Source organism: Xiphophorus couchianus, chromosome 14 (genome assembly GCF_001444195.1).
Source record: "Xiphophorus couchianus chromosome 14, X_couchianus-1.0, whole genome shotgun sequence".
NCBI lineage: Eukaryota > Metazoa > Chordata > Actinopteri > Cyprinodontiformes > Poeciliidae > Xiphophorus > Xiphophorus couchianus.
Genome location: NC_040241.1, coordinates 10,979,985 through 10,993,359, shown reverse-complemented (window position 1 = coordinate 10,993,359; position 13,375 = coordinate 10,979,985). Strand labels below are relative to the sequence as shown.

The window sequence follows — 13,375 nt, the reverse complement described above, 5'->3', positions numbered from 1 at the left end:
AAATTCTCCAACCTAACCTCTGGACTTCTTCAGGTTATCCAGTTACCATGGGTACCTTAGCTTCTTCTTTGGTTAATGATCTTTTTGTCCAGCCAGTCAGTTTAAGTAGACGGCCTTGTCTTGGTAGGTTTAACGATTGACTTTCAACTTAATAAGTCAGGTTGAGTTATGATAGCCAAAAAAGGACATTGAGGTATACGACAAAAAAGGGTCAAGTTCACCTGTGCATCAAAAGTTAGGGACTGTAAATGCCAAAACCCCTAGCTATGATTATTTTTTCTGTATAATTTATACTTCTATGACATCAAGCAGTGATGGGAGAGAGGCAACAAACACCACCACAAAAGATGATACCCATAAGGCGTCATTGCATTGTCCAATTCAAGTCGGCCCTCAGTCCCTTCCCAACTTGATATTTCTTCCCTCTTTCCTCTCCTTATTCCCCTCTACCTCCCAGCTGTCTGTCTCCGTCGAAGCGTGCACACGGCACATTGGGGTCACCAACAACATGGATGACATTAATACGGAATGCACACTTGTGTGACCACACAACCACTCCCCCGTGAACACATTCCCTCGCCGATACCTGGGCTGTCAATCATGGACCTGGTCTGAGAAATGTGTGCATCGCCGGTGCAACAAGATGACAAAAATCTGTGCTACTGTAAACCCCTCCTAATCCCTCTTTTGATTCCACTCAGACTTTTCTGCTTTTTTGGAACATCACATAATTGTTTGCTTCGTTGAGGCAACATTTCAGTCTGCCAGTGCATAATTATCTCGAAGTAACTTTGCTGATTTAAAACTTGTGTGAAGGAGGTTGAGAGGCAAACCAGAGATGTGTGCAATCCCAGCCTTATAAGATGAATTTTAAGATTAGGGCTGCATGAGTTTTTACTGACCGTAGTGTCATGCTGTTACGTGCAGGGCATTATGGGAGAAAAAGCAATTTGCTGCGGTAAATCTCAATGACCTCATGAATCACGCCCATATAAACAAGCAGAGAGCAGTGGGGAGACCAGCGCAAGCTGCCTGGAGATTCACTTAATGGACTTTCAGTTAATAACTAACTACATACAGTCACCCTCTACTTTATTAGGTGTACCTGTTCAATTGCTTGCAAACTCAAGAATTAAATCAGCCAATCAAACAGAAGTAACTCAGTGTTGTATGAATATGTAAACATATTCATACAACTTAATAAAGTTCGAAATGAAAGCTAAAATGGGGAAGAAAGAATAGTAGTTTTAAGTGCAAGACACACTGGTCCGAGTATTTAGAAAACTAGGAACTTAGGATCTCTGCAGAGCAAAGGCTGTCAGACCTAAAACAGGGTTTATACAGGAATCCCAGAGTTGAACTTACTACTTTTTACTACCTTTTTTTTTTTTTTACTACCTCTACAATATTTTTACTACCAACACAAAATTGAGCTAATTTCGCGCCGATTTCCTCAATTTTGGGAGATCGGTGATGGGCCAATCTCATCCTGTGATCTTTTCTACTTCAGCAAAGGTCTAAAAATCAGCCACTTTCCTCTTCTGCTCTGCAGTGAGAGGTTTGACTGATAGACCGGCCTACCAGGTCATGTCTGCAAGCTTGTAGTTATCAATAGTGTCCCCTCTGTTACCAACTCAGAGACTTTCTTCTTATATTTAGTGACATTTCAGTCAAAGAAATGGCACTGGCTAAAATCGAAATCGGCAGGTCAAACTTATTATAGATTGATAATCTATGATCTGTGAGAAAGCTGCAATAGGTTCACCGACCCATGTAAGATGACAGCTCATGTAAGACAAAACTTTATCCCACTTACTTGAAGGTCTGTGACTTTATCTTGACCAAAACCTCACATGTTAAAAACAGAAAGCACTATTTTTAGTGCTTATCCTAAATCCATAAGACTTAGGATATTTGGTTTTTTTTTAAAGAATATTAGTAAACTGCAATGACAATCCAATTTCACAAGCTGATGTTTTATTCTCAGAATCTTAGTTTTGCTACTAATTGTCAACACTAGGACAACTCGATAACAGGGTTCCAGGGTGTCATATTTCACAGGTCATTGAAAAGTTTAAGTAAACAAACGTCCATGTGCAGCGAACGAGTTTTGAGTTGTTTTTTGACGGTTTTTCTGAGTTATTTTCTCTTTGCTGTGGCAGATTGCTCTAAATTGAAAAGGTTTCATTTAACGGAACCGCTCTACCGCGGCAGCGCAGCTACAGATGGGAGGGAAAATAATCGTCTTTTTGCCTTCGCAAAATTTCCAGATGTAAACAATAACATGAAAAGTGTCTAAATGGTATCTGCTAATAATGAATGATAAACTTGCCAGTACTGTAGTTATAATTTTTATAAAGATTTTAATAAAACAAACTTACAACAATAAGTGAGCATTAGTGGAAAATTAAAAATATTTTGAAGGGATGATGAAAACTTTACTAACTTTTCCTACCTTTAATTACTGGCCTGCATTCTTACTACCGTTTACTGGCCTTAATTTGAGCTCATTTATTTTAGTACCTTTCACTACCATGAGGAACCCCATAAAATCACAACACAACCTAGCTGTTAGTTCTCTAACAGCTAGTTTGAGATGATAAAATGGGAACAGCAGCTCAAATAATCAGACGTTGCAACCAAGAGATGCAGAATACCATTTCTGACTACATGCAAAGCCAAACCTCGACGTCAATGGGCTACAGCAGCAGAAGAATGTACCTGGTAACACTTTTATCAACACATAACAGGAAACTAAGTTTTTAATTTATTGAACATGACAGATTTCAAACTAGTAGAGCGTGCTTTTGTGATATGGTGGACTTTTGTGAAATTTGCAGCACTGATCTGCAGCCGACAAATCTACAGTAACTGCGATGCTATGATGTCAAAATGGTCCGATCTCTTTCAGGAATGTTTTTGACACATAGTTGAATCCATGTCACAAAACATTACAGGAGTTCTGAATCCAAAACAAGTATCTAATAAGTGGTCGGTACATGTAACTGACTAACACGTAATAATGTGCCACTGTATTGTCACCAGATTTAAACAACTGATCTTGGGGTGGAAATTTTGAGAAAGGCCCACAGGTAAAACTGTAGTACATCTGAAAAATGATCTCTGTTCTCTAAGAATATCAATCTGGAACAAAAAGACTTCCCTAACTTGATACCAGACAACAACCCGCCTGCTTTGGGCTGTCAACAAGTACAAAACACCTGTCATACCCCAACTGCCAAACCCTCTCTGGTAGCTCAAGCTGCTAATGATAATGACAGCAATCAAAACATTGGCACTAATGCTGTTAATAGCGAGGATAGCGCTAATGAGGACACTACCTGGGAGGCTGTTTGCTTAAGCTGTTTTTCCTGGTTTACCCTCTGGGACCGGAGGGAAGATGGGCCCGGTATCCTGTTGCATCGTGCCTCCCGTGGCCTACTCTGTGTCCTGAAAGGCCTTCATCTGAGCTGGCTAACGGGCTAATACACACCAATAATTACAGACAGGGGAAATGAGGTAATAGCAGAACAGGCTCATGGGGTCGTGATATGCAACCTCCCTGGTGTAACCTCAGACTCTTCCTCCCAGGCGATTTCTAGCAAGTGTCTAAACAGTGATTCTTTTCTTTTGTTGTTTTTTCTCTAGTCGAGAACACACAGAGGTGCACAAAAAGAGGAAGAAACAACCCTCAGCTTTTTAATGGCGTAATTAAAAGTTGAAATATATTAATTTGAGATTAGTTAACTTTAATGACTGGAATGGCACACACAAACACACACACACAAAAAACTGAGATAGAAAAGAGACTTAAGCTTTTACATAAGGTGGTTTATGTACAGTATTTCCCTATTCCCTAACAAAAAGGAGCAAATAGGAAAAAATAGGGGTGGGGAATTACAATGTTGTGGGATCACCTTTGTAATGCTAAATCCCATTTTAAATCTGCCAGAACTGATTTTCCATCAAAAGTATCTGTTCACAAAAACTGAGGATTGCAAGGGGGCAAATCTGGATTTGGTGTAGGGGTGTAGAGGATGGACAAAGCGAGACAAGGCGATCCCTAATGGCAAAAAAAAAAAAAAAAAACACTGGATAAAATCAAAGCCTGTTTTGCTCAGCTTGCAGAGAATGAAAATAGAATAACCAAAGGATAATGCTCTTCCTCTCATCTACTGTTTCAACTGGCCACAATGGCAAGGGGGGATTATTCAGCAGAGCTAAAACAGGAGAGGAAAAAAAAGTGTTAGAAATGAGTCCTCCTGCCTCCATTTGGCTTTGAAAACTGTCAGTTGCCCTTTAAGAAGGAGAATCTGCAGTGTCCAGTTGGGGAGGGGAGAGGAGCCCAGTCCCCTGTTCAGTCATTAAAAGCGGTTTCTAGAATGGCATCCATCTGCTGCCCCCTCATTACTGCCATGAGTGATGGTGGTAATGTTCCTAAATACGATACTGGCGAATTGTCATTGCGACCTTTGACACAGGAAGTGGACAGAAGCAATGCCAGTATGTGGGGACCAGAGTCTGGTCCGGCTTTCGAAGTTGGACTCAATCTGGCCTGCCTAGCTCCCTGCTCCTTCATTAGGTTTAAACGGCCAATTGATGACAAAGAAGTCTCACCTCGCCTTGGCGTCCTATTCCTCCTTGGGGTTGATTGTGCAGCTGCTGGCTTTAAAAGAGCAGAAGTGTCCGTGATTTTTAAGCGAGGGATTGCTCATCACTTCTAAATGTCGATCAACTTCGCCTGGTTATCTTTCTCCCCTACGGACCCGATTCTTCTCTGTGCTGCCTTTGACATATGGAAAACTCAAATGAGTAATAAAGCGTCGCTAAAGAGATAAGCTGTGACTCAGCGAACAGCACATTCACCGAGGATAAAAGCTTTTCTCCACGGCAGCCATTTTGATTTCACAAGCACAAGTCGAGTCTGGCATTATTTTCCCCTCAACAGAGAGAAAATCTCTCCAACGCTCAGATTCCTTTTTTTCTGCCTTCCCCTAGGCTTTCTTCTAAACTAAGCCCTCTTTCCTCTGCTCTCCATCCTTAGCAGCGAAGTGTATTGCCATTAATTACCTGCTTGCAGAAGCTGTGCAATAGGCCTGCCAGGACACAGCAGAAATAGAGCAGTGCTAGAGAGAGTTTCTGTTGTTTTGGCTTTGGTGACGAATGTCTTACAGAGCATGACACATATAAACACACAAATACAATCAAATAAACAAACCCCCTCCACATTGTTGGCTCTAGACAAGCACACAACAGCTACTGCTAACATGGCATCATATGCATTCAGGAGTTAACCTGAGTATTAAACAGCAAGAGATAGACTTGTGCAAAAACACTTTGACCAGTATGAATATTCCACCGTCAACCATATTTTTCTTTGTGGAGAGAAGTACACAGCACACCAAGGTAATGTTCAGCCCTCCACCTATCTCTAACACACCTTTCATCATTTTTGCAATTCCTCCTAGTGTGAGTCTCTCTTCTCCTCCTCCTCCCTACTTTTGGTTTTTCCGCTGTATCCCTAAGGCATATCCCGGAGAACCTCAGTGATCCACCGGCTGTTTGTTTGGAGTGAAGCTGAAAGGGAGCACGAGTACCTCGAGGCAGAAGCGAAGAGATATGTGAGGTAAAGGGAAGCAAGGAGACGAGGATGATGATTGAGATGATATGCGGAGAACTTTGGAGAGAGAAAGTCATACTCACCTTCTGTAAACTTTGGGCAATATAGCCCTCGATCCCAATGTGATCCATGACACAGTCTAAAAGAGTGACCAACAGAAATAGTTCTCAAACTGCACTCCAAGCACCACTAGTGGCACCTGGGCTGCCAGTGGTATTAAGAACACATTTTAAAATTGAATATCTGTGAGGTAATTAAAAGTGAATTAAGACAGAGAAGCATAAACAGCCAAAATGAAAGTCAGTAAGATGCAACATTGTGATTATTTTCTTTGTTTTATTTGTTTTCAGCTAATATTGAAACATTGTTTTACAGAGACCGCTCATACACACATACCGACACACACATGGAAGTTAAGATATTTCAAAAACCGGTGTTTGAAAACCTCTTTAATACCTAAAAAATCTTAAAAATTTCAAATGAACTTTTTTTTTCTTTTTACTGCCACTATCTCTATTTTTTTTTTGTCCATTTGCCATTTTGGACTTGGTAAGAAACCTCCATGTTTCACACTTTGTATTAGAATATGCAAGAAGTTTGTTATTATTTTATCATTTTTCATTTTATCACATAGGAAAAAGCACATGTCCCGTAGAAATACTGGTTTGAAATGTTTTTAAGTGTGGTGTTACTTAATGTTTACTGAAGTCATACTTGTTATAAAGAGATCGAGGATCATAAATTTACTGAATAATTTCACAAGTAAGAATTGATTTTCCAAATACAAAGGAATTTTAAAAAAACACTAGTTCAGAAGCAGTTTCTTTTCAAAATGTCCTAACCTTTTACCAAATGCCTCTTGCTATAAATTGCTATAAAATTACCAATTTCTATTAGCTTCAAAATATTGTTTCTGTCTTAGCCTGTGAGGCTACATATCAAAAACAGTCTACTGATGGATGGTAACCTGCAGGGTCCATCTAAAAGGTTTTTTTTTTTGCTAAGTAGCACACAAATACTTGAAGAGTGATGACAAATAACATTAAACTGATGTACTCTGTTGCTCAGAAAACCCATCCACAAACACACACTTGTTCCACTCGGTAAAAAAAAAAAGGGACACTCTAAGCCCATAAAAAGGTGTCTTTGTTGTATATGAAACCACTGCTCAGCGGTTGCTGGTAATTATCAGACTCTGCTGGGGAGGCAAAGACATTAATGCTACGTTACAAAGTGCAGGGAAGACTGAAGACACTTAGAGGAAGAGAACTGAAGAGGAAAAGAGCAACAAAGGCCTTTCATTTAGGGTACTGTCCCTTTAAACACAGAAAATAAAGCCCCTCAGACACAGATCCAATCTTAGCTGTACTGGACGTGTCAGTGAGCAGCAATCAACAGCAAATTTAACCGAACCCTGCTCAGAAAAAGAAAAAAAGTCCATGCTTCTGATTCAATTTCATTATTCCAGCTTTAATTACTTGTCCAATTTGGGGCTATTGCATGCCTTGATTAAAATGGACACTATTTAATAACCCCAGCCCCAATCTGAAAAAATAAAAAAACCCACAAACGCACCTTGAAGAAGAAATAATTAAAGCTGCAGGAAGATAAGATTCATATCGTCCTCTCTAACTTACTCCCTGCAAATTGGCTGTGCTCTACAGAGAGAGTAGAGTGAGAGCGCAAAAATAGAAAGAAAAAGTTAGACGGTGATTGAGCAAATAGTGGAAGGATTTGATCGAGAAGTTGTAGGTTTCGAGGATGAGTGAGAGGATTCGCAAGGGAGGGACATGAAGGAGGTGCTGATTTGGTATTGATTTGACCTTTTCAGAAACTGGAACTCTGGATGTTTCACACAAATATCTGAAATGGGGATCCCCCCTCACCCTCAAAGCTCTCTCCCTTTCAGCGTTTTGAAGGGTAAATGAGCCGAAAAATGTGCACTGTTTCACAGAGTTTGACTTTGCTTGCGTACAGTGGTGGGGCTCCCCATGGGGTGGGAGCGGCTATTTAAAGCCAGGGACAGACAGCAGACTCCCTCTCTGCTCCCACTCGGATACGAGAGGAGAGAAGTGGGGCAGGACACTTCCTGCGTCCTCCACGCAAAAGCAGACACGCACACGCTCACTTACAGTATGCTTCAGCCAAATGTGCTCAAGCTTCATCGGAAACTCTCTCTTTTTTTTTTTTTCCTTTTTCTAAGGACACTTTACATTTAAAGAGAAGGCACTGGTCGTGTTCTTACCTCCGCTTAATCATACCCGTGGGCTTGAGGTCATGAGCCAAAACACAAGTGTGGGAGTTTTGCACTTCCTGTCACTGAAACTGGAAAGGGCTTCAAGCAAGAACGTTGCATCAGGCAATAGTAGCATCTACTGTGGATAACAGACATATTTATTTATTTTTCCTGATATTGAGAGCATGTCGGCATGAGGGAGGGGCATCTGTGTGGGAATCCGCGAGTGTTTGTGGGGCTCCTGTAACAAGCTCTAACCTGTGTGCCCTCACGGCCTTGCCTAGCAAGGGTGCCATGGTTCGTTAAGCTGGCAAAGATGATAGGGCTTGACATCTATTTACCGCCGCCACACAAACACGCACAGGCACACACAAATGGCCTACTTTGGCCAACGGGATCACCTCTAGCTATTTTATGACTTTCTCCCTTTAACTCGTTTCCTTCCATTACAACCCCCCCACCCTCCGTTGCAGACCCCTCTGTCACGTCTTTGCTCTCTGTCTGTGCCTCAATGCCAGTCTGGAGCGATTAGTGTCGTACCCGGCTATCGGGTTGAGACATCAAGGAGGTGAGATTTGTGGTGCACTACAATGAATTCTATATAAAAGATCCCAGGCGAGATGGCTTTTTGTGAATAAAATATGGAGAAGCCCAAATACGATAAATGATTCACATGCTGCTGAAAGCATGAAGTTTATTTCCGAAATCATCATTTCACATGCCAGGTTTGAAACGTCAATGGAATACATATTTACATGAGCTCTGTGTTCTCAATTATTCACTATTCCAATCTCCTCAAAATTACTGGACATATGTTGGAAAACTTAAAGAGCCACTATTATGTATTTTACACAGTTCCATTTTACACAATCAAGTAATTAGGCTACCTTCCATTGTTATAAAAATGCTAAAAAGAACTTTAAAGAAATTACTTTGCAATTTGATGCCTTGACATTGACTTCTCTCTTTAAGAAACTCTTACTCTTTCAGACATGCCCCCCCCCCCTTAAGCACATCATCGTTTAACAAGAAGGCTCTTATCAAATTAAATTTTTTTTAAGGATCTGAGCTTTAACAAAAATGGAGTCTGGCAATTGGTGACACAACTCCCATCAGGACATATCTAGCTTTCTGGTTCTCCAAAGTGTTGGATATCATGTGAACTCTTAAAGATTAAATATTATTAAGGAATAAGGAAATTGAATAAAAATGCTTAACATACAATATCTTCTTCAAGGGGAAATTGGAAGGTTGTGAATTATAACTGACTATGTAGAGGGACTAATTTTAGCTTCTTAGCCAAAAAGGTAAAAATAATGCATTTTAACATATTTTTAAATTGAAATATATCTAAAATTTGAAAATACAATGCAAGCTTTAAAGAAAAATACAAACGTTTCCATCTTCTGTAGCCAAAACTTATTTCATCAAAGGTCTATTTGTACAAACACCTTTGCAAACACGTGCTATGTTTTTTTTTCCATTTGGGCTTTAATACCAAAAGAATCTTATGATACTGAGTTTGCACCAATAAAACACACAAAAGAGTGGCCACATGAACGCTAAAGGCCTATTTAAATTTTATATGTGGTGTTTAGCCTGCTTAAGCATTTTACTAGGGCTTTCAGAGTTCTCTGTGAAAGTGATCCAAATGAATCAAGCAGGGTGAGAGCCTAATGCAGCGAGATGGCCTGAGTGAGCAGGGGGAATCACAGCTTGCTACCCTGGACTCAGGCAGACCAGAGGCGTCTAGGTCAGCACATTTGAAGTTAAAATCATTCCTAAATGGGTCTTCAGACACCCTCAAATAAAGTCGACAGACAGTGCTGACCTTTTCAAACTGTACTGTCTGCAGCAAAGTGCCAAACCTGAATAGTTTAAAGTCCTGATTGAAACTTTTCTCTTTTTTTTCTGGTTTTGCAGCAGAGCCAAATCCCTAGGAGAGAAAGAAAATATGTAGGAAGGATCTTGATGTGTTGACGTGCTATTTTTTGCCCCCCCACAACAGCAAAATTCCCTTTTTTGGAAATCTCTTTATGTTCAAATCTCGGTTACAACAAGAGAAGGGCTGTTAGAATGGTAGTGTTTGGAGATCGGGGGCGTTTCCGTTTGCAACCTACAATTAAATTTAACGACCTGAGCGCCTGTCAGAATCATTTGAAGTCGTTTTCTATGGTGAAGGGGACTGGTGAAAGGCCAAGGTCAAAGGCATGAGATGCCATATCTCTCGCTACATCATTTGTTTGACCCCCAATAGAACTAGTTAATTCAATCACTCTAAAGAATCCGCAATTAACCCGAGACATGGAAAACGAGGAAAAGAAGGACTGCAGATGAGAGCTGATAGACAGTTTCTCCAGTTTTTTCCTGGTGTTAACCTTTTACTGTCCCTCAGTGCTCATCTGAGCAAAATCCATAGAGTAGCATCTCCATGTGCTTACAAGTGTTTGCACACTTTGCCTTTATTTAAGAACACGCCCACTTGGGCCTCTCAGCTGCTCAGGCTGCACCTGGAAACTGGACTTCCCCCGCAACACAACTCCTAAACGTCGGGGTGAATAAGTGGCTCTCCTCCATTCACATGCAAATCACAAGCATACCACAGGGGTGTATCATCAGCCCTCTCCTCTACTCCATCTTTGCAAATGAAAGTTTAAGCATTCACAACAGCAACACCATTGTCAAGTTTGCATAAAATGTCAGCATCATATGATCGGTCAGGGCAGCAGAAAAATCAAATGAGATCGCACTACCTCCCCCTAGGGACATTTACAGTTGCGCACTCTAGCAGAAGGCCAGTAGTATCATTCAAGACCCCCTGTTCAATGGACACTCACATTTCTTCCTCATCCCTTCAGGAAGACACTACAGTTACCCACCCCAATTTCCTGAATTAATTATTGTTTACGGTTTGTCGTATGTGTATTTTGATCTAGTTTTTATGCTACGAAGCAAAAAGCTCTTAAGTGGTTTCTCATTGTTCTTGTCAGAGTGACAATAGGACCCTGTCCTGTGTTTATGAGTGTAATTTCTGCTAAAAACTCAGGCTCATCAGGTCTTTATAAATCTCCCCCCACATGCTCGAGTGCATGAGTTATTGTGTATGCATGACATGCCTCGGCTGGGAAATTTGTGTCAAGCGAGCAGGTGGGGCAGTCGTCAATGAAGACAATTAAACACCTCGGAGGCACTCAGCCAAGTCTTCTCTCTGTCCCTTGCTTCTGTGTATTCTCCCCTCCCTCTTCCATCTACCCTCTATACTCACGCTGCCCCTGACAGATGATAATTCAGTGGGAGTAGAAGGGGTCACGGCCTGACAGGTAAGGGCATCATCAGCTGTGATAACCATCGGTGGACGCAGACAGTCAACAAGTTGGCAGTTTACAAAAAATAAAAAAAATCTAAATAAAAAGCAACAGTGGTGAGGATAACTTTTCAAAGGCGGTCGAATTTGCGCGTCAAATGCGGCGGCACTATTCTATCGCAGGCATTAACGCTGAATCATCTTGTTTCGGTGAAGGGTGAGGAGGGTACGCTCTGTGCTCTGATGAACGCACACTGCTTACTCATCCTAACTTGACTCCCTTGTGTACACGAAGGCAAACGCGAGGAGGCAAGGCACGGAAAAGTATCCCGGGCCGAGGTCAAAGGGGCTCTCGGTTTCATCATCAGATGCTTGCTAATTACAAGGGGGCCGATGTGTATAGTCGCTGGAATATTCTAGGAGGACAAAAATACTTCAGTCACTTCCATGTCCTCAAAGGAGGGATTATAGTTCAACACTAGAGAGAGACTGAGAGAGAGCGAAAGGGGAAAGAAGAAAAAATAAATCAGTGTCACAAATGGGGATCGACTGTCAGCCTAGCTAATTATCCACTCTGAAAAGAGCAAGCTTCATTTCCCGGACTTATGTCGAGGGGAATCATTTGTGGCGACCTCATCCCTGCCTTTATGAAAAGAAACATTACATTCATAATATCAGCAACCACCCCCACCACCTCTTCCTGCCATTCTCTGCAGCTCCTTTCACTGAGGCCCTCATTTTGACGGCTAATTCCGGTGTTTTCATTACAGAGACTCGGGCTTAATTCTGATGCATATTAGCGTATTACAAGGAGGGAAGCGGGGAGTAGGAGTGTGGGTTGGGGATGGTAACGACGACGGTGCCCGGCATGTATCGAGCTGACTCGTGGGATAAAACATGTAAGCTTTAACAACCCCATGGTTACAGACGCACTGAGGAGTCTGCTGAGCGATAGCTTCAACGTGGCTTCCACATATTAGCGCCACTTTAATGCGCTGACACCATTAGCTTTGAGTCTTTCACGTGAACGGCGGCTGCACCTCTGATCTAAGAGAAAAAGGAGAGCAGCAAGGTCAGAGCCGGGGCAGTCATATGATCGATGCTAACACGATTAGTGACGCGCTAGCATTCAACCAGACGCTTCAGCAGCTCTCCTGAGGATGCCGGTTATGGGCTCTTCTTCACTCCACAGCGACACATGTGAACCTGGGAGCAGACGTGTGTGTGTAGGCTGCTGAGGAGCGGCCCGTGGTCCATAATCCATTTACGACTGTAAACCTGGAGGAGGGGGAAGACATTTACTGTCAGGCAGCACTTGCCACAGATGCTATATCATCTCCCCTGTCAGCAGCGCACACATTCCCTGCCTGAAACGGTTCCAGCTACAGGGCTGAGTTAGGAACATCACTTTTAAAACTTGGATTTTTCATCTAACTTTATTAAAAGACTGTAGTTACTGATGAGCACGGTTTCTTTTTTTTTTTTATCAAACCCACAATTTTTGGAAGATTAAATCTGATTAAATCAAAATAAGGTCGACCCGTAAATGCATTTTATTTTTTTTCTGGATGTTCATGCAAAACAGTGAATATCAAATTGCATAATAAAGAGAATTACAAATACAACAATTGCAATTGTTAATCTAAATGGCCAATATCTGTGAAAAAAAAAAATCCATGTCTTTAGAGGTTGATGTCATTTAAAGTGTTTTTGTTTTCTCATACACAGTGCAACAATCAGGTATAACATGATTATCTCCCTAATACTATTTTACTCCTCATTACTGCCAAAACAGCCTGCAGACTCGTGGACCCTAAAAGATTTGTAAAGATTCACTGCAGTATCTTGTAACAAGGTGTTAGCAGTAGATTCATCAATACCTGCGAGTTGTGAGTTGGCGCCTCAACAGATTCTGATCTGTTTGTCCAACAGTCGCTAGGATGTTCGACTGGGTTGAAGTCTGGGGGAATCGGATGCCAGGTCAAAATCAACAGCATCAATGAGCCTTGGCCACTCCAGCCTCCGATATCGGCTCACCACTGCTCCTTCAGTGGAACACTTTGAATAGATACGGACCAGTGACGTGCGGTGAGGTGCAAAGCTGGTGAGGCACTGACTTAATCATAATCAGATATACAAGTGTAGACCACCTGCATGTTATTGTTTACATAAGGAAATTTTGCACATGCGGACAACGCTGGAGGGCAAAAAGACT

General features: G+C 41.6%; 1 protein-coding gene across 6 annotated transcripts in view; it reads right to left on the bottom strand.

Moving 5' to 3' along the window:
- The window catches only part of pcdh7b (protocadherin 7b), a 138,904-nt gene that overhangs the window by 30,072 nt on the left and 95,457 nt on the right, over positions 1 to 13,375 (bottom strand). The window lies entirely within an intron of this gene.